Source organism: Cuculus canorus, chromosome 24 (assembly GCF_017976375.1).
Source record: "Cuculus canorus isolate bCucCan1 chromosome 24, bCucCan1.pri, whole genome shotgun sequence".
NCBI lineage: Eukaryota > Metazoa > Chordata > Aves > Cuculiformes > Cuculidae > Cuculus > Cuculus canorus.
In genome coordinates, this window is record NC_071424.1 from 132,023 (window position 1) to 153,433 (window position 21,411).

The window sequence follows — 21,411 nt, forward strand, 5'->3', positions numbered from 1 at the left end:
GTTCAACTCCCTCCCTGCTCCCCAGCTGCTTTTAAGCCACATCTCTGGAGTGTGTCCTCAGCAGAGCCACGTCTGCAATGCTGGAGCCAGTGCCTGCCGCTACGGTGGGCTGTGGTTTGTAACATGTTGTGCCCAGGGACAGGTTCTCTTCACTGGGGACCCCCAGTGACCCATGTCTGAGCTGGGCAGTGGGGAATGAAGCACTAGTCCTTGCAGATCTCCCACCGGTACATGCTTGGAGTAGAACCAAGTGAATCTTCTGCTTGGAGGCAATATTACAGTGCTAGAAATGATGCTTGTCCTCTGAGGGCGGTCAGTTCAGAGCAGACGATGCTAAGAGACAGCTGGAAAAAAGCACAACCCCAAACAAATACCCAGGAGAAGAAACAGCCAAGAACTGGGCAATTTTCCGTTAGCGCTGCAGAATGGTCAGTCACTGGAAAATCTTAGTGGGGAGCAAGAGGGAAGGAACCAGCTTCTGCTTTTTGATAGCAGTTCCTGCCATGGCCCTGCAGCAGAGGGTGTGTGAGGGAGCGAGTTAGTCATAGAGGGGAGGTAGTGCTGCCTGTGCCATGAGCCTCTCCAGCTGCCACGGAGCCCTTTCCCTTTAAAGGCACTGCCTGATTTACACTACCAAGGAGGCTGTGCTTGTCTGGCTCCGTTACTCAATGCTGTGGTGCTGTTTGTCAGCTGATAATGAATGACACAAAGTACCTGATCCATCCAGAAGCTGAACACCAATCTCCTGGGCTGCCAGAGGGAGTCATCTCAGTCTTGTGGCCACTTTGGTTTGCTCTAGGAAAGCTGTGTTCCCCGTTCCCATGCAGGTCAGCTAAGGGAGGAAAAGGCTGATGGTTGCAAGCAGGGATGGACGCAAAAGGGTAGGATGAAGGGGAGAAAGGAAATTAGTCAGAGGAAGACCAGGACAAAGTGATGGCGCTGTGGGTCTGGCAGTTCTGGAGGGCTCAAGCCTTCCCAGGCCCTCCTGGATGGCACATGGGCATCTTTGCTTCCTCTCCAGCCCTGCTGCAGGCAGCTTTCGGCTTCGTTTCCTCCTGCAGTTGGGTGTGCATGAAGAGAGCTGAGCTCACACCTGCTGCCATGGTGGACCCAAGGGACTGTATCAGCCCTTTTCCTCCAACTCTCTGTCTGCTTACTGTGTTTCCCACAGCTAATGACTGAAAGGAGACTTCTTTAGCCTGGGTGATGGTATCTGCAGCCAATTTCCAGCTTGGCAGAGCAGAATAATTTCAGTTGAGCTCTATAAAGAGCGTAAAGGCTCCGCTCCCCAAAGGTTACGCTCCCGTGCAGACAATTGCAGGCACTTGGCTGGTGTCTTCCTCTGCAAACCATGGGCTTAATGTATTTACCAATATGTGTACAAATCTCCGGGGCTGCCAGACCACACGGCACACAGTCCTGGCAACTGCTGCACCAGTCAGCCAAGTGCACAAGTGTTCTGGCTGCAGGCTTGCATCTCTGCCCCTGAGCACCTTGTCTGGATATGCGCTCTCTTATGAAGAAATCACAGCATCCCAGTCCTGCAGAGCTCAGTGCAGCTTCACTCTTTGTCCTGTCCACTGTGGCATCCCCTCGGCTGGGGTGCAGTCCTGTGCCCATGTTGAGGGAGGGATGCATACCCACACTCCTGCCTACACAACCTCTTCGCTTCCCTCCCCAAAGCCAATGCTGTTTCTTTTACTGGGAGCTCTGCTCTGGACTCAGACATACACATCCTTTATGTATGCGATGCATCATGCATGACCTGGGTTCACCTTGAGCTGCAGGGGATGCTGCTGGCTGGTGAGGCCAGCCCAGCCCTTGACCTTTGTTAGCTAATTGCTCCTCCGGAGTCTGGGATGTGCCAGCCTTTGGGCCTCCCAGCATCACTTGGTGTGCTTTACCATTGCCTGTAATGTCCCACGTGGAGCAAACTGGGGCTAGCAGAGAAAAGAGGGAAGGAAGAAAACATATTGGTGCCACTGGAAATTAAGAGCAGGTTGACACATTACAGCTGAGGAGCGGATCAGCCGTCTCAGCAGTCAGCGGGGAAATAAGTTGCTGGCGTCACCACTGATGTGAGACACAGCCACGTCTTGAAGAAGAGATATATCTGTGCCATATTTGCAGCACAAGCTATTCCGGCTCATGTATTATAGACATTAGAGCAGCCTTCCACTACTGGGAGGGGCTCTTGATTGGGGAGTGCAGGGTTAGGATGAGGGGGAATGTTTTTCAGCTGAAAGAGGGGAGATTAAGGTGAGATCTTGGGAAGAAATATTTTCCTGTGAGGGTGGGGAGCCCTGGCCCAGGTTGCCCAGAGCAGTGGTGGCTGCCCCGTTCTTGGAGGTGTTCAAGGCCAGGTTGGATGGGGCTTGGAGCAACCTGATCCAGTGGGAGGTGTCCCCGCCCATGGCAGGGGTGTGCAACAGGATAGGCTTTAAGGTCTCTTCCAACCCGAACCATTCTACAATTAGTATTAGGCATTATAGACTTGTCGGCATTTGGGATTTGAGGTAACTCCACTGCACCCTGCCCTCTGTCCTACAGCCAGAAGTGTTGAAGGACAGAAAGCTTCAGTGGCCAGCAGGTTGGGTCTGGTTTGTGGGAAGCGGAGCCCTTGGCAACCTCATGGCTTGAGGCACCCCACTGTTAAATTGCGGTGCCATGTTGACTGTCCTGCGCACTCACACAGGGGCCTGGGGATGGAGTTCAGCGTCAGGTAAGGACAGCTAGTGGAGATCTAGGTGAGACATTTAGAGCTTGACCATCACCAGTGCTGAGTGTCAGGGCAGTGCCTTGCATGATACATAGGTGGGAGGCTCCTGTCGCCTTTCCAAGGGAGGCAGGGATCTGTCTTTCCAAGTCTGGTGTGCCTGGGTGCCAAACCAGGGCTTGTCATCTACAGGACTGACTAAAGAGACAAGATCTGCTTTCAGCTTGGTGTGGATGCACAAGACAGTCCCAGGCAAGGTCCCCACAACCATACAGTGGCTGTCACCCAAATATCCAGCTATCCAAGCATGTCCCCCTGGGTGCCCCATGCTTTGACTGCTTTCCATTTAATCTCCACCCTTTCACCCAGTGCATCAGATCAGGTCACAGTCCCACTGGCTCTCCTTTCTTCAGTGATTTGCAGATGCTGCGAGCTTCATCTATCCCTGTCATGACTCATTTCTTTCTCAGTGAGGCTTTAATTTTTAAAGAGGCACTCTTAGGCTCAGAGGTTTTAATACCTGGAGAGGCTCCCAGCAGGTGCCACTGAGGTTTTCCATTCGGTGTGGATGGGGATATGGGAGGTGGCTGGGGCCAGTAGCACTGAGCAGCATTCCAATAGCCCCCAGGACCAAGCCTGGACAGATACACAGCAGATGGAGACTAGATTAGGAGCTGGGAATGAGGGTACCACATCGTCTGCAGGACCGTCCGGCTACTCAACCTGCAGAAGGAGGCAGAGAGGATGGAGATGTCCCTGTCACTGCAAAGTGCCTGGAATGGCTGGGAGGCACTAGCTGAGAGCTGCGAAGGAAAGAGAAAACGTTTTGGTCTCAAGAGGATTCCCCTAGGGCTGGCAAACACTGCAGTTTCTGCTCAGCCACAGCCTCCCACGCTGGCTTCAGTCAGCTCCAGGGATGGAGCAGTTTGTGGAGGGTGGGGAATGGCTCCAGCTGCACCAACAGCCTTGACCTCCCTTGCTCCAGCTCTGCTGATGCTCTCCTGGGGAGGAGACAAAGCTGCCTCCAGGCAAGTGTTTGCTCTCCGCCAGGGAGACGGTGGGTTTGCTGTCCCCATCCAGGGTGAGGATTTGCTGGAGGACACGCTCCCTGCTCCCTTCCCACCAGGGTAAGGAGGGGCAAGAGATGGAGGAAGGGGTGAGGTACAGCGACCCCAGCACCTGGGCCTATTTGCTCCTGTTTGGATAGCGGAGCTGCTGTTTGGATAGCGATAGGAGGGTTTGCCAGCTGGTGTTTGTTCTGTGTGTTGGCTTTCTGAATGTCAGGGTGGGAGGTGTGGCTGTGTTATCTTGCTCTCCAGGCTGCAGTGGCAGCCACAGCCTCTCCTGCCCCAGGATCCTGACCACCGGCAGCTGGGAGCGGAGTTTGCAGGGTACAGCATGCCTGTGTGACGCAACTGGTCACAAGTCATTCCAGTCCTCCAGCTTTGGGATGGAGGCAGGTTGCTCTTGAGCTCCCTGACCACAACCTGCAGCAGGCAGCCCATGCATGGGACTGTTCGTGCTGGCCCAGAGCAGGATCTTGCATGACACTTGGGCTGTAAAGAATGTTCTCAGCAAGAAGCATTTCCAGCTTCACCTGTGGGATTTCTTGGGGTTGTCCCAGTAAATATTTGCTCTTTGTGATTCCTGAGGAATTGACAATGCCTGTCCCAGACCCAGCACGCTGCCCATGGCACCCAGCAGAGACAGGTCATCATCCCCAACTCCCATTTATACCCTTTGGAGCAATCCCCAAAGGGTATAAATGTCCATCCCCGGCACCCAGGGACCCTCCGGAGCCATTCTGGCTGTGGGTGTGGGCAGATGTCCCTCGAGAAAAGTTTCTCCTCCATTTATGTGATTAATTCCGCCCTCTCACCACGGACGCCCGCAATCACATCTATATCCATGGCTCCCCACTCCTCCTCAGCTGTAAAATATTTATAAATCCCTACATTAGGGCTCTTCTTCTTTCTCCTCACCTTTTTTTTCTCTTTTATGCCTTCCACCCGGGCTCCCCAGCTCTGCTGAGCCATGCCACACCAGGAACCACTTCATTTTAATATAACTCAGTGAGCAGAGAATCTGTGAGGAATAATTTAGATTTTTCTCAGGGAATGCAATGTTTTTTTTTTTAATTGCAGTCATCTGTACCTTCTTCGCAATGTATTATTGATGGTTGCTATTAAAATAAAATAGTCCTTTCTTTTTGCTCTCCTGCAGATGCAGTTCCCACTGTTTGTGGTTTTCTCTTTTCCATTTTGGGAAGAGGTCACCTTTCCATCTTCTATTTTTTCAGCCCATTTTCAACACCTCTCTCACTCGTGACCAGCAGGATGAGGGAGGGGATTCTGCCCTTGAACTCAGCTCAGGTGAGACCCCACCTGGAGCCCTGTGTTCAGCTCTAGAGTCCTCAGCACAGGAAGGACATGGAGCTATGAAGTGAGTCCAGAGGAGACCATGGAGATGATCCAAGGGCTGGAGCACCTCCTGTATGAAGACAGGCTGAGAGAGTTGGGATTGTCCAGTCTGGAGAACAGAAGGCTCTGGGGAGACCTTAGAGCAGCTTCCAGGGCTGAAAGGGGCTCCAGGAAAGCTGGGGAGGGGCTCTTGATCAGGGAGTGCAGGGGCAGGAATCCCTATGGGGTGTCCCCATCCCTGCCGTATCCTGATAGCACGGTCTCATGTGGGCTCTGCAGCATCACCACACTGGATACTGCAGCACCCAGGCTGGGACCAGCAGCATCTCCAGCCCTGGAGGAGAGGCCCTTGGCATCAGCCTGGCTTTTTCTTCCCTGTCTCTGGAAGCAAGGCACCAAAGTAGGACTCAGGGAGCCCAGGCACTCTTCCGCTCCCCAGCTCCGGGACTAACAGCTTGCAGTTGATGGGAGAGCTGCTCTCCCGCGCTGTCACTTCTCTCTCTCCACTCTTTCAGCACTACCCACTGCGTTGTCACTCCCAGCAGCAGGGACTTTCCTCAGTCCCACTAAGGTCCTGGAGGTGTTACTGTGATGCAAACACTGAGTGCAAGGTTCCTCCTTGATATGAGGAATGAAATGAGGTCAGAACTGGAGGGAAAAATGTTCATTTTGAGATAGAGCTGAGGATCTAGCTATTTCCCTCTGACTCTCTCCACAAGGGACCAAGGGTTCCCCCAGATCTGAAAGGGGGGAATTTGCATTGCCCTCACCACAGAGTGCCCTGATGGGATGCCCCATGGAGAAGGGAGGAGCTGCACAGTGCCAGCAGCCCTGGTGAGGCTTCATCACATCCTTGCAGCACAGCATCCTCCCTCACCCTGCCCACGAGTGCTTGGGAAGAAGCAGCTCAGAGGTTCTTCCTCAGCTGTTACAAATATTAGGGGTTTAATAACAGGCACTAATAGCTTTCGAGCCTGTCGTGGCTTCATCTGCAAATAGGAAAGTGTAGGGGTGGAGAAAGGAAAAGTGCTGTCAGTCAAAGGGCTCCCAGGGAAAACACAGCCTGTCTGTCAGCTCACAGGCAGTTCAGTGATGAACGCTTAGGTGAGTGAACAACTTTGTCTCCTAATTACATTCATAAAGCAAAACTTGGCCCAGATCCTTCCCCTTATCTTTTACTTTTTTTTTTTCTTACCCCCTCCCTCAATGAAGCAGCTGCTTGATTAGAAATTAGCAGGGCTGTTAGAGTAATTGAGAGCAGAAACCATCTAGGAGACATTTATTAGCAATAGCAAGGCAACAGGTTTATTATTATTCCACCCTCAGCAAGTCTGCCGATGATACCAAGCTGTGTGGCACAGTTGGCATGCTAGAGGGAAGGGATGCCATCCAGAGAGACCTGGAGGTGTGGCCGTGTGAAGCTCATGAAGTTCAACAAGGCCAAGGGCAAGGTCCTGCACCTGGGTCAGGGCAGTCCCAAGCACAAAAACAGGCTGGGCAGAGAGTGGATAGGGAGAAGGATTTGAAGTGTTGGGTCTAGAAGAGAGGGCTCTGGGGAGACCTTAGAGTAGCTTCCCAGAACTTAAAGGGGCTCCAGGAAAGCTGGGGAGGGGCTCTTGAGGAGAGATTGAGATGAGATCTTAGGGAGAAATATTTTGCTGTTCGGGTGGGGAGGCCCTGGCCCAGGTTGCCCAGAGCAGTGGTGGCTGCCCCATCCCTGGAGGGGTTCCAGGCCAGGTTGGATGGGGTTTGGATCACCCTGATCCGGTGGGAGGTGTCCCTGCCCATGGCAGGGTGTGAGACTGGATGAGCTTTAAGGTCCATTCCTATCCAAACCATTCCACAATTCTGTGATAAGCAGTTCTGTGGCTGGGGGATTTTTCTGGGGCTGCAAAGCCACGTGGAGCTGCCCTGGAGCAAGAGGAAAGGCCAGAACCAAGTGAGGTAAAGCAGGCAAAAGGCAGAGAGGGGAACTGGTGTGGCCATGATGGGACCCTTCCCACTGGCAGCACCCAGGCTGCTCTCCTTGCTCTGGATTCCTTGCAAACACACACGTGTGTGTGCTAGAGCTCAGCAGCAGAAAGAAAAGTGGAGAAATAGGCAGAAAAATACCTAAATCGTTTACACCAGCCCCGCATGGCTGCGAGCATCACCTGGGAGCATCTCCTCCTGTCCTGCCTCCCTGCTGGGACCCGGAGCCCCACTCCATGGGAGGGGATCTCTGCGCAGCGAGACCCCCCTGTCAGCCCTTGGCATTTCCAACAAAGCCTGTCCTGCAGCCGCGATCGGAGGTTTATTTATCCCTGAGCACTGAAAGTCAAATTGCTGGCACTCGCTCTCTCCCTATATTTAGCCCTTGAATGGAGAGAGATTTTACAGACGCCCGGCTCTGCCTGGTGCTTAAGACTCAGTCAGTGTTTCCATTAGAAACCCTGTGGGTCCGGTCCTGCTCCCTGCTTGCCGGCACTGTGACAAATATCTTCCCTGCTGATTCCAGCAGAGCAACATTGGGTTTATGCCCTCGGGGATGAGATCAGGATCTGGCCTTGGGTTTTGATGGGTTTGTAACTTGGCTGATACAACTTGGGTGATTCAATTCATTTTGTGCTAAAACTCCACCTTCAAGTTCCCAGCCTGGGAGACATTAAAGGCAAATTGCTATGAAGTTTTATATTGGTTTTAAAGGGAAATCATCAGTTAAGCCTGGTTTTTGCAGAAGAACCTGGTGGACTGATCTACTTTGTGGTTATTTAATTTGTTGCTGTTGGTCTCTTCTAGAGCAGGCACTGGTCAGGCCAGGGGTTGCTGTCTGTGTTACAAAGCACCCAGCAGAAAAGCATTCGGAAGAGAAAAGAGGTACCAAGAAACGGATAACAGCTGAGTTTCCCACCACAGCAGGGTTTAGGTCCCTGTTCACAGATGCTGCTGGTCACAGTGGGAGTCTTTGCTCCTTTTCCATAACAGCTGAAAGATGCTTTCTGGGCTAGGACAGGGCTCCTGCTACTCTCCTGGCACAGATAAACCTCTGTGCAACAGGCATCCAGCTCAAAGTGTTGGTAAAGAGGGGAGAGCAGCAGGGAGCACCAGTCCATGCATCCCTCCCCTGGCCAGTGTTTGGAACGTGACCCCTCCTGTCTGCATCCCAGCTGTGGAAGCTGATGTGGTCTCTGCAGCCACATGCATGCATGCATGGCCAGAGCTAGTTCTAGGTGAACAAAAGGGAAGAAATGAACATCTAGCCACCATCTAAGGTGAACAAGGCCAAAGGCACATGCACAAAGCAGCAGAGCAGCCCTGCAGAGACTTGGCAGCAGGATCCAGCATCTCCCTTGAAACTCGCCTGTGAGTACCTGCCAAGAGCCTGACGAGAAACAGGCTGTGCCCCCTGCCACTCCTGTGACTGCAGCAGCCGGAGCGCCAGCTAATCCTCAGAGGTCCTTTCCTGCAGCTTGGGGCTGGGAGAGGAGTGGGGAGCTTTGCTGGCTCAAGGCTTTCTTCTTTCTCCCTCATCTTCTGGGTGCAGGAGTGCAGAGCATCATCTGTGTCTTGGATGTGTGGGGACATCCCTGTCACCCCTCCAAGGATGCTCAGCAGCAGGACAGCATGTGACTTGAATGTGATAGAGTAAGAGGGATGGCACCAACAACCAGAACAGAGGCACAATCCTAGGAAATAGGGGCATACACAGGCATCTTCAAAACAGGTTTAGCTCAGCATCAGCCATGGGCTTGTACAACCCTAAAAATACTCCAGGAAGGAATTTTTCATTCAGTCTGTCCCACTTTGCTGTGCTGTGTAGGGACGCATCGGTGTGAGTAGGGTCTGGCTGCTTGCTCAGGGATGGTGGTCCTTCTCCTGCTTCCATTTCAGCTGGGCCTTTGACTTTTCCTTCATGCGCTTTTCCTTAAACGTAAAATGGAAGGGGCTTTCAGCCTCAGTGTTTATGGTTGTAATGGAAACACACCAGGCAGGAGCTGCTAAGCACTAGCTCTGTAATTACAAGCTGCCACTGGATGGGAAGCATGCTTTTCAATTGGATTTTGGCTAGTTCCTTCAACAGCAAGTGCCCGGGATGAAAAATCTGCCTTTTCACATGTCAGCTGAAGCCCAGAGAGGCTGCAAATTCTCAGCATTTCTGAGAGTGAATTGCCCTGTTAACAACAGGTTCCCCAAAGCAGAAAAGCTGATTTCCTTTCAGGAGTCCAAATCCAGATGGTCAGAGATTCCTTCCAAGCTCAGAAAACCTTCTTTTTAAAGGCCATTATGTCTCAATTGCAGTTTTGCATCCCAGCCCACTGGAAGCACTGTCTGCTGTCTGCATCACCACCTAGTTTTCAAGCTGTTGGGCTGTCACCTAGACCTAACACGGTCAGTGCCATCTGCTTTTCATTTTGCTGAAGGGGGAGCCAAGCACCAGCTGAAAGCCATGTGTTTATTCCCATGTTCTGTAGTGGGCAAGCCATGGAGCCAAGAAATGGAAGATGTCTGAGTCTGCAAGGTTTGTCCTTGTCATGAGAACCCCCCACTCCCGGAGTCTTTTACGTTAAGAAGGAATGTGAACTGCCATTGAAGATGAGCAAGGATCTACCAGTCCAGACGCCTTTCTTCCTCTCTGCTGCAAAGCACAGGAGCAGGTTCATAGAACCACAGAATCATAGAATGGTTTGGGTTGGAAGGGCCCTTGAAGATCTCCCCTCTTTCAGCTTCAAATGATTCCCCCTTGTCCTGTCCCCTGCCCTCCCTGATCAACAGCCCCTCCCCAGCTTTCCTGGAGCCCCTTTCAGGAGCTGCTTTAAGGTCTCACTGGATCCTTCTCTTCTCCAGGCTGAACAACCCCAACTCTCTCAACCTGTCCTCATAGCAGAATCATGAAATGTCCTGGGTTGGAACAGACCCACAGGGATCATCGAGTCCAACTCCTGTCCCTGCATGGGACAACCCCAACATTCACACCATGTGTCTGAGGGCGTTGTCCAAATGCTTCCTGATGCCTTCTGCCCTGCAAACTACTGAGAGGATGCAGAGACTATTACGTCCAACACTGGCAGCTCTGAAGTCATTCAGTTGACTTCAAACAACAGTCCAGGCACCAATACTGCTGGTGTACCAAAACTGTGCTGCAACCAGCTCACCCAAGCAGGCAGGTCCATCCTCCCGAGAGCCAAATGGAAGCGATTTTATCAGCACGCATTTTGAACGGTGGCTTTGCAAGCACAGGGGGGAATTATTCCCCCGGCAAAGGGCCCGAAGTGTTTGCTGGGGGCTCCAAGGCAGAGCTTGTCTCTCCCGGCATAACCTGCCTCCTGCAGCACCACATTGCCCTGCCGGGGGACTGCTCAGGAACACAAAATTATTGAGGCGCAGGCCCTCAAGGTGGTGGTGGTGGGGGAATCATTACAAGCACTAATTAGGGCTTGTGCATGCACAGATGTTCCACTGGTTTAACTTGAACTGGGTTGCGTGCCCAAACGTGGGGATACAGACCGGATTAACGCTGATTTAAGGTTGCCTACACCCAGCGTTGCTGTGCTGATGCCACACTGCGCTTTCAGTCCAACTGCAGCGTTTCACACGCTTCAGGCATGTTTCAATGTCGATTTTTCTCCTCTTCGCTTCTAAAATAAGAGTGAGGATTGAATCCAAAGGGTGAGAGGGCAGTTATCCATGCTCAGCCCTCTGCAGCTCATGGAGGGTGTGTACCTCTCCCAAAGTGACGCTGTCACCCAAGGGAACAGTGGCTCTAGAAAAATTGTGCCCCACAGTTTGCAGGGTTGGGCACACCCCGAGAGGCACAGCCAGCCCCAGGTGATCAACCACACTGCCCATGAGGAACCCCAAATCCACCAGGAACCCCAATTTTGCCACTGTTCACAATGCCGTGGAGATCTTCCTTCCCATGCCTGCTGTGGAAAAGACTTTGTACATGAGGATGCCCCCACTTTTTGAGGATACTCACACTGCCTCAGGGAGGGGAACCCTGCTGTTTGGGGGTGCATGCACCTCACTGCCATGAGCAGGTGCGCAGGCTGCAGAGGGGCAGACACTGCAGGTGGATGAGGGGAGCATGGACAGGGGATCCCCACATTGTCTGTGGGTGCACAAAGCACACTGCCCAGGGGAGACCCTACACTGCCTTGGGAGTGCACACACCAGTATGTCCAAGGAGACATCACAGTGTTTGGGGGGTCCTTGCCCTGCCTGGGTGGACACCACAGTACCAGGGGGTGCACACACAGTTCTGCCAGGAGGGGGACCCTCCGGTACTTGTGAGTCCTTTTGCTGTCGAGGGGGACCCCACAGTGCCCAGGGATGCACACACTGGCCTGCCTGAGGGGATCTCACATTCCCTAGGGGTGAACACATGGTGCTACCTGGGGGGACCCCACAGTGCCCAGAGGGGCTGCATGCACGATACTGCCTGGAGGGACCCCACACTGCCTGGGGGTGCATGCATGGTGCTGCCTGGGGGAGGTCCACGTGCTGTTCGGGGGTGCACGCACGGTGCTAACTGAGGGGGGGGCCACACTGCCTGGGGGTGAACACAGGGTGTTGCCCATGGGGACCCCACACTGCCTGGGGGGGCTGCATGCATGATACTGCCTGGGATGACTCAACATAGCCTGAGGGTGCATGCATGGTGCTGCCCGGGGGAACCCCACAGTGCCCAGGGGGGCACACACCCCCCTGACACTGCCTGGGGGGACCCCTCAGTGCCCGAGGGGACTCCACATTGCCTGGGGGGGCGCATGCATGGTGCTGCTGGGGGTGTGTGTCCACGTGCTGTTCGGGGGTGCATGCAAGGTGCTAAGTGGGGGTACCCCAGAGTGTCTGGGGGTCTGCATGCACGATGCTGCCTGTGGGGACCTCACATTCGGTCCCCACATTCCCTAGGGGTGCACGCATGATACTGCTGGGTGGGTCCACGTGCTGTTCGGGGGTGCACACACAGTGCTAAGTGAGGGGACCCCACATGGCCCGGGAGTCTGCATGCACGGTGCTGCCCGGGGGGATCCCACAATGCCCTGGGGGTGTTCCTGCATCCCTGGGGGTGCATGCACGGTGCTGCCTGGAGGGACCCCATACTGCCCTGAGGGTCTGTGTGCACGACGCTGCCGGGGGTGTCCTCGTGCTGTTCAGGGATGCACACACGGTATTGCCCAGGAGGGGGTCCCCACGCTGCCCGGGGGTGCACTCATATGGGGGGGGGGGGGGAGCCCTTAAACAACCTCCTGTCCCCCTTAAGCAACCGACAGGGCGGGCCTCCTCCTTAAGAGAGCCCCTCCCCCGGCGGGCTGGGGCGAGCCCTCCTCGGCTGGGCTGGGCTGGGCTGGGCACGGCTCGGCTCGGCTCGGCTCGACACGGCACGGGTTGCCATGACAAGCATTTTCTCCCGTTAAGCTACGGGAAGGCTTCTCCGCCCCTCGCAGACTCCCCCTTTCCCCCCTCCCTTCCATTCCCTCCATCCCATGGCCAGCCGCGGGGGCTCCGCTGCCAGCCAGGCGCCGGGGGGGCTCAGCCGGTGAGTGCATTGGGGAGGGGGATGGAGTGGGGTGGGGGTCCCTGGGGTGCTTCTTGGTGCGTGGTTTTTCACTGCTGGGTACACGGGCCGGGGGGGGGGGGGGGCAAGCATCGCTCTCATCGTCTCCCACGCGGTTGGGGCGGTGGGAGCGATGCTTTCCCTCCACCCCAGTCCCTCCCAGTACGTAGTGCTGTGTCTACTGGGGTGCTCCACCCAAGTGCGGTGGCAGAGATGCTTTTTTCCCCTCAGCCCCAGTCCTTCCCCGATTCTTTCCCCCCACCCCAGTCCCTCCCAGTACGCAGCGCTGGGTGTACTGGGGCGCTAGACCCAAGTGCAGGGAGAGCAATGCTTTCCTCCCACCCCAGTTCCTCCCAGTATGTAGTGCTGGGTGTACTGGCGTGCTACATCCAGATGCATCGGGTGGGATGGGGTCAGTAGGGTCCCTCTGCTATTGGGGGCGGGGGGTGGGGGGTGGAGGGTGTCTGCGGGGCGTGCAAACACCCCCAGCAACTGGGATGTGTGGGAATACGCTCCGGTTGGATCCTGCAACTTGTTGGAGGGGATCGCGGGGCTCCTGGTCGCATGTATTATCGGAAGGCAGCGTGTTGCGGGGATGATAGGAGGGTAGGATTCGACCACCGTGGGTCGGGGTCTGGCTGATCCCCCCCCGCACCTTTCAGCCAAATATGCCCCCCTTCCTCGCCTGTGTGCCCCCCTGGATCCCCCTTTCCAGTCCTCCACGCTGCAGCCTGGCACTGGTGCTGGAGGGAAGGGCAGAGGCAGCGCAGGCAGGGAGAGAGGAGGGGGAGCGCTTTGCGGCAGCCCAAGGACAGAGCGGCGAAGGTGCTGCGTGGGTGGTTTTCCCAATCCTTGGGGCAGGAAGGGTGCTGCTCCCTGCCTGGAGCCGGCCGAGGTGCGGCGGGAGTCGGGTAAGCCGGGCAGGGTTGTGCTTGGATCCGCACACAGAGGAGGGATGGAGGAGTGGGATCTCTCCACAGCGAGGGGGAGGGGAGGCTGCTTGGTGTTTGACCACGCCACAACCAGGCACGTCGTCGTCCCCGTCCCCCCCCGCCCGCAACTGCACAAAAAAAACCCAGAAAACAAGGAGAAGTGAGGTGGGGAGAAAAAAAAAACGGAGAGGATCTAGCCCACGTGGCCAGCAGGCAGGAGCCTCTTCCACCTCCTGCTCTGCCTCCTGCATCCCAACCTCCAAGCATCCCATCCCGGCTCGGTGGACAGGGGCTGGGGACCAAAACGAGCCCCCCACGCCGTGGGGCTGGTGTGGTGTGGGGTGATCCCTCCGTACTTAGATGGAAGCAAAAGGAGATCTTGAGAGGGGAGGGAGCAGGGAGGAGGGACAATAGGTTATTGTACTCTTATCTCTGGAGACCTGAGGTTGGGTGGGGGTTTGGATTGCGAATCTCAAACCAGTGCAGCCTGTTTCTTGCCCGTGGACAGGACTGGGCAGTTCGGCTGAGACCCAGGGGTAGCAAGACAGGGTGGAGGTGAGTCCTCAGAGCTACCCATAGGGTGGCCAGAGCTGTCCTGGAATTGGGGGGCAGGGGGCAGTGTTCTGTGCCCCCCACTCCGTCTGGGTACGATGCTTCTGCTGTTGGCTGCACCGCAGGCAGGGTTTGTGCTGGCTGCCTGCGCAATGCCTGGCTCAGACAGTGCCCTCAATCTTTCGCTTCCTTGAGCATCGAAATGCACCTAAATTATTTAATCATGAGCGAGAGAAGCTGACGCCCCCGCGTTCCACCAGCCTCACCCCACAGCAGCATGGGGTTCCCTTCCAAGCTCAGTGTCCTTCGAGCTGTCACGTTGGGTCACTGTTCTCAGGAAATCCCACTCATCCCCTTGGGATGGCATGGGATGGGTGATGGGGTCAGGGCATCTGCAGGTGCCCCAGGGGAGGGCTCTCCCGGGCTGGATGGAAGGAGCTGGATGATCTTAGAGGCCTCCCAAAAGCTACTTGCTCTCTGATTCTTGCCCAGGGAAGTGGTGGCTGCCCCATCCCTGGAGGTGTTCAAGGCCAGGTTGGATGGGGCTTGGAGCACCCTAATCCAGTGAGAGGTGTTCCTGCCCATGGCAGGGGGTGGGACTGGTTGAGCTTTAAGGTCCCTTCCAACCCAAACCATTCCATAACTCCCCAAAGCCTGTTTGGAGTGGTTGACTCGGCTATGTGGGGTTTCTGCCCTATGCCAAGGTGGATGCTGGACCCATGTGGTGGAGTGGGTGCTGATGCCAGGATGGTGCTGTGGTTCGAGTGGAGCAGGGGAGCCCTCAGAGCAGTGAGGCAGAGCTTCCCTATATCTCCAGAGCCCAGCCCCTCGAGGTGCAGGCTCTGTGCCCCCTTCGCTGGCGTTGGGGCTGTGGGTGCTGCCCTGGGAGCAGTCTCATTGCAAGGGGATGCGCAGGGTCCTCTGCAAAGCCTTGGCTCCTTCCCGGAGGAGTGGAGCTGGCTGACGCTGGGGAAGTGGTGCAAGTGCTGCAGGTAGAGGCTTGAGAGGGCAAAGGGTGTTGTTTGGTGGTGGTTTTTTTTGGTTTTGTGTTTTTGTTTTTTTTTTTTTTTTTGCTTGAGATGATGACAGAGGGAATTCCCTGCGCCAGCTTGTGTGCTGTGGGTCTGGCTCTCGCGGTGCTCTGTGTGCGGAAGATCTCTTGCCATTAGTGTTCGCTGCTGCCAGCTGAAGCATCTCTGAGCCTTGCTCCTGAGGAACCAGAACCATGGTGCTGGAGCCCCCCAGAACACAGGAGGGGCGAGCCATAAGGTAGCACGGATCCTTGGGCAGGGTGAGTAAGAGGAGGGAGGTTCTGCTGCTCCTCTCCGGTATTGTTTTGCAGTAGAAAGCACTGCGGTGGAGCTGTGCCTGGTGTTCCCCCTCTTCCCCAAGGCTGCCTGCGCTACTTCCCTTTCTGCACATCGTCGCAGGGGCTGGGGGTTCCCTGCATACTCCCTCCTCTCCTCTCTTGGGGTTGTTTGGTTGGGTTTTCAGTTTTTCCCCCCACATTGTTAGGCCATGAGCAGAGTTTGCCCGCAGCAGTTGCACACGCCTGTTGCAGCAGTGCTGGAAGGAGCCTGTGGGGACTTGGGGGACACAAGGAGCCCCACAATGAGCAGCAGCTCTGCAGCAGGGAGCTGCTGCCAATGCCTCCTTGCTGTTGCCCATATCCGCTGCTCCCCGTAGCAGGGCCTGGGGAAGGGCTTTCCGCTGCTCTGGCTTCCTCCTTGCCCAGAGAGCTCCTCCCTGCCGGGGAAGGCTGCACTATGCTTAGCAAATCACTGCTGCTCCCTAAGAGCAGGAGGAAAACCCGGGTTAAACCTCTGCTGAGCTATGGGGTGGGGATCCTGCTTCGTTCCAGGTGCTGCGGTGCCAGAGATGCACTCCCTGTGTTAGGGACCAAGCTTGGTGAGCAGGAGCCCAGGGAGGTGGTGATGCTCGGTGTGACCATGACAATGGGATACAGATCCTTTGATGGGGAGATGGATGCTGCAGTACTAATTGGTGCTGCCTCCTTGTTCCCCAGCTTCTGTGTTCGTTGGGGACTTCTGGGAGCAGATCCAGGTAGAGTGAGAGATGCTGGCTGGTGCCTGTTGGCTGCTTGGAGCCTTCCTGGGTAGGATGTGTGCAGGCAGCGATATCCTTTCTAGTGTACAGGTGGAGAACTAGTGTATAGAAGAGGAAACAAATTAGTCTGGGTGAGCTGGGAATTTGAACCCATCCCTCTTGCCCTCGCTCTGTGCCCAGGAGGGAATAAGGTCCCGTGCTGTGGTGCTGATGATGGAGATGCTTCTGGTAGAAGCAGCTTTGATGGGGAGAATGTGGTGTACCTCTTCTCAAAACTGGTGCATGCAAAGGCAGCTTGCGATGAGCAGTGACCAGCTGGAGGAGAGGGACAGGTGGGTGGCATACCCTGCTCCTCTGTGCCCAGCCCAGAGCTCTGTGCTGGGTTTCCCGGTAACACTGGGATGGGGACTGTGTTTCAGGGTGTAGGTCCAGCTTTGGGGTCCCTTAGTTCAGCTTGCTGTGGGAGCCACGTTCCCTGCCACCTCCTGCCAGTGCTTTCTGAGGCCAAACTAATGAAACATCTGACTTTGATGTTTTAATTAGTTGCTTTTGGCTTTAATGCAGAGGGATAATAGAGTTTTCATGGACTTATAAAACCTGCCCCTCTATTTGTTCATTAGAAAAAGGAAAAAGGGGGGGAAAAAACCAAAAGCAAGCCAACCCCGGATAGAGAAAGGAAGAAAGCAAATGCTTCAGACGTGCAGAGCACATGACAACCCACTGGTGTGTCACCCACCTGGATGGTGACTCTTTTTAAAGCATTAATTAAGCAACTTGGATCCTGGGAGAGCTCTGTGTGAGTAACAGATGAGTTCCACGTCCTCCTGCACTTGTGGGCTTCTGGGAGGCGTCTTGGATTTAAACATGGGAAGCTGAGGCACAGCGACATACCTCTGGGAGGCTGGGAATCCGAGACTTGTGAGTCCTGGCCGAGAGCTTCCCTCTCCCTGCACCACTTTGGCTGCAAAGTGAGGGGCTGATCCTGCTCTTGCAAGCATGGATGGGCCAGTGCTGCCCCGGCAGATGGAGAGGGACTTGGAGACCCTAGCATGGGCCTGAGGTGGGATGCTGAGCACTCCTGGCCTGGCTTCCTGTCCTTCTGCATCGTGGCATCTGGTCCTAAACACTTTGTGGACCCGGAGGGGATAGGCTTGGAAGGGGACAGTGTGGAGCTGTGACTCCAGCCCTGCGTGTAGTCTTCTGCCAAAATCCAACAGCTAACTCACTTTGGAGCAAGGAAAGGGCATGGGAAGGATCATCCCATCGGGTGGTGCCAAGGGCTGGCTCAAGAGAGCTCCTCGTCTCTGCAGCACTAGGGTCTTGGTGAGCCCATGAGGACACACCAGTCCCCATAATGCCAAGAGCAGGACAGTCTCCTGCCCATCACAGGCATCTGAGCTGGGATATGGTGAGTTGCGAGTGTGGGGACTCCTTGCCACGGTGGCAGAAGCCAAGTCAAAGCTTTGGCTAGTTGTCTGTATTTTATGCTGACAGGGAAACTTTTGCTTCTACGCTTCCATGGCAGGGATGAGTCGGCAGCTGGGCTAAGCCAAGGCAACGACAACCAAAGGATCCAAGCACTGCTGCAGCCACTGGGGTGCCCAGGGCAAGTCTCCATCCCCTCCTTTTTTGAATTTATGCCCTATACCTGTGTTTCCCCCCTTGCCAAAGCAGCTGGGGTCTGTGGGGAGCAGTGAACTGCTGGTGTGTCTGGGCAGAGTGCAGCGCGTAGGAGTCCCTACCCGGAAGAGTTTGTCCAGCGGGCACGGGGAGGGAGGAATCCGATCCCTCCTTTCCCCAGACTGGGATCCCAGCACGCTTTGCTTCCCGTGGCCCCTGCTGGCTCCCTGTTCCCGAGCCCCCTGCCCAGGTCTGGCCTTCTGCTCTGTCCTGGCTGGCACAGGAGAGCTCTGCGCTGCTGATCCTGTGACTCCTCCACTGCTGTAGCTGCTGACATCTCCTCTTTGTCTCAGGCACAGAAAGGTCAGCCCTGCCTAACTCGCTGGAGTCCGTTAAGGAGCCGTAAATAAGCCAGATCCATCTGCCACAGGGCTGCGACAGCCGCTGGCTCCTGGGCTGATCCCAGCATCCCCCTTTTCCTCGCTGGGCAGAGGAAGGATTCGTGCTGGGGGAGGGATTGAGGTGGACGGCGATGCCAGCTGGGGGCTGAATCCAGTGCCGCAGAGCCTGGGGAGCGGTGGGCTGGGCTGAGACTCGAGGCACTCACTGCAGCAGTAGCAGCAGTCAAAGCCGCAAGCTCTGTGCCAAGGGCAAGAGCCGGGAGAGCTGCTCATGGGCTCCTGCCTTCCCAAGGCTAAAAATAAGCTGCTGGCTCTCACGGTGCTGCCTCTGCTCCTGCTGAGGGGACTGGGGGTGGGCAGGGGGCGAAGCCAGGCTAGAAGGGGCTAGGAGGGAGCTCAGCCCTACGCTGCAGTTGCAGGGCTTGCCTGGGACTTGGCGTGACCTTTGCTCTTTGAGGACTGGATCCAGTGATCAGATTTTCAGGTCTGGGCTCAGATTTCGGATAGAAGGTGTCTGATTTTCAACCCGGTTTCCCAAGATGCTAATTAAGGACCCTGCTGCCGCAGCTAGAGCTTTACTGTCCCTTCTCCACTATCTCTTGCCCGAAGGTGCTGATTGCTCTGGCCAGCCCTCTGGCGTGCCCTCTGCTTTTCTTTTCTCGCCCTTTGTTCCTGCTTGGAAATGCTGATTCTTCGTCTCTCTGCTTCAGCCCTCCCAGAGGCTTAGTGGCACAGCATCGTGGTGCTGTGGCTCTTCATCTCTCTTCCCACCTTCTCACCAGCTACTTAAAAGTAACCACAGGTTGCTGGAGCACTTGGCTACTCCAGGCAGTTCTCAGGCTACTTGGATGCTTTTTAACTGGTGGTGGGAAAACCCACCCTTTTAGCCATGCCATCTCATAGAATCATGGAGTAGTTTGGGTCAGATGGGAACTTAAAGCCCATCCAGTCCCACCCACTGCCATGGGCAGGGACACCTCCCACTGGATCAGGGGCTCCAAGCCCCATCCAACCTGGCCTTGGACACCTCCGAGGATGAGGCAGCCACCACTGCTCTGGGCAACCTGGGCCAGGGCCTCCCCACCCTCACAGCAAAACATTTCTTCCTAAGATCTCATCTCAGTCTCCCCTCTTTCAGCTTCAAACTGTTCTCCATCATCCTATCCCTGCCCCCCCCTAATCAAGAGCCCCTCCCCAGCTCTCCTGGAGCCCCTTTGAGTACTGGAGGCTGCTCTGAGGTCTCCCTGAATCCTTCTCTTCTCTAGGCTGAACAACCCCACCTCTCTCAGCCTGTCCTTGGATGGGAGGTGCTCCAGCACCTTTCTATCATCTTTGTTGCCCTCACATGCCATAGATCTCACAGGCTTCATGGATCTCGCAGGCTGTCACTACAGGCAGCAAAGGGACACAAGGATGAGTGAGAAGATGACTTGGTCCTCAAGCGTTTTACCTTCTCAGTTCCTTTCTGCAGTGGTCAAAGACCTCACCTTATCGTTAGCTCTGCAGGCCATACCCCAAAGGAGGAGGATGGCTCCAGGCATGCTCCACTGGCTGTGAAATTCAGGGCAGGGTGTCTCGTCTGCTGTGCGAGGCTCCCAGCTCAGGGTGGCACCTGGACAGCCCGCCTGCCGATCCTGCACGCCGGCTGCATACAAATTGGTGCTGTGACATATCTCTGCAGCTGGCAGCCCTGCAGCGTGCGGTGCCGAGCTTCCCCAGGGTTCCCAGCCCAGCACTGCTTGCTCCAGAAGGGCTTTCTGCTGGTGCTGGGCTCTCCTGTGGGCACGTGGCTGTGCTGGGAACACGGATCCGGTGTGGCCTCTGTGATGGAGACAGCCTGGGGGTGAGGCGGGCTGGAAAAGAGCTCATTCTGCAGTGTGAACTTGAGTTAAATATTATTCCTGCCTCTGGAACAGGGAGTGGGATTGCGGGGAAATGAGGGCAGGCTGGGGTTGTGGCTTGGTGGTGCTGATGGTTGGTAAAGCCAGGCTGGCGATGGAGGAGCCCAAGCTGCCAGTGGGATGGGCTGCCAGGCTGTAGGCAAGGCTTGCATTGGACCTTGCAAGGGTCGCATCGCTTGTGACAGCCCCGCTGCTACAGAGCAGGAGAGAAGCTGTAATAACAACCCGCCTCTACACATTACTCAGTGCAGGGGATTTATCTAGTGTGCAGGCAGGGAAGCCTTGACTATGTTTGCCTGGGGATGCTGGGGGAAGCAGAGGTGAATCAGCCGCAGAGAGCAGGGACCAGAAACTTGGCTTGGCTGCAGAGAAGCTGAAAGTGCAGCTGGTCTTTCCTGGGTGCTCTGGTGCAGACGGTCTGTGAGTCACTGCATCCTACTTGGGAAAGTGTGGGGACCCAAAACTTCCATCAGGGTGGCTGTGCAGGGTGCTGGTGGCCCCAGGGACAGGAAAGTGGATGATGTTCTGCCCACTCTGTTCCCTGTGGGACCAGTGGGTTGTGCACAGAGCTGGGGGCATCCTTCCCATATCCTGAAACTCCCGTGTCCTGGCTTGAGCTATGGAAGTGTGAGGCTTCCCAGCCTGCATTTTCCAGTGTGACTAGTGCTGGCTATTTTTAGTTGTCCAAATTAAGCTCGCCTAAATGATGTCTTTTGAGGTTTATTTGAGGGAGGAGGCCTGAAGTGGTGTTATTTCTCGCGTGACAAATTGCTCTTAAATCTGACCCCAAATGGACTTTCCAAAAACGAAGGGAAAGGCCAAAACAGCTGACTCTGTTTGGGCAGCGTTTCCTCTCTGGAGAACACCTGGAGGTGTTTCCCAAGTGAGCAGGAGATCTCCTTGGGGAAGGAGAAAGCAAGCAACCAAGACCCACTCACCTCCCCTCAGGAGGGAAAACCAGCTGCATAACCTCATCCTACTACCTGCTTTGGCATCCCTGGGGATACGCTGCATCCCTAGGAGCCAACTTTGCGAATGCCTGTCTGGTCTGCAGAGTATTAAAACCAGGAGCTGCTCTTCCCAGGGGCAGCTTGAATTACTCGGTGTGTGCTGGGTGCCAAATGGAGCTGATCACGGCTCCTGAAGGAGGTGGCTGCTTTGCTGTTGAGAGAGGAGGCTGGAGCCATGGGTCAGGGTCCCAAGGTGTTGGTCTGTAGGTGCCTCTTTAGGGGGAGACTTTTCGGAGGTAGTGGAGAAGTGGCTAC

At 55.5% G+C, this 21,411-nt stretch overlaps 1 protein-coding gene across 4 annotated transcripts in view; it reads left to right on the forward strand.

Annotated features, from left to right (window-relative positions):
• Nucleotides 1–12,440: 12,440 nt before the first annotated feature.
• ATP2B4 (ATPase plasma membrane Ca2+ transporting 4) overlaps nucleotides 12,441–21,411 on the forward strand; it is a 50,953-nt gene continuing 41,982 nt past the window's right edge. For 2 of the 4 annotated variants that reach the window (XM_054087291.1, XM_054087295.1), the window contains exon 1: nucleotides 12,441–12,655. The gene's annotated coding sequence lies outside the window, so the exon portion shown is untranslated. Of the gene's footprint in view, nucleotides 12,656–15,275; nucleotides 15,449–21,411 lie in introns of those variants that run through there. The other 2 variants (XM_054087294.1, XM_054087292.1) reach the window with 2 other exon arrangements.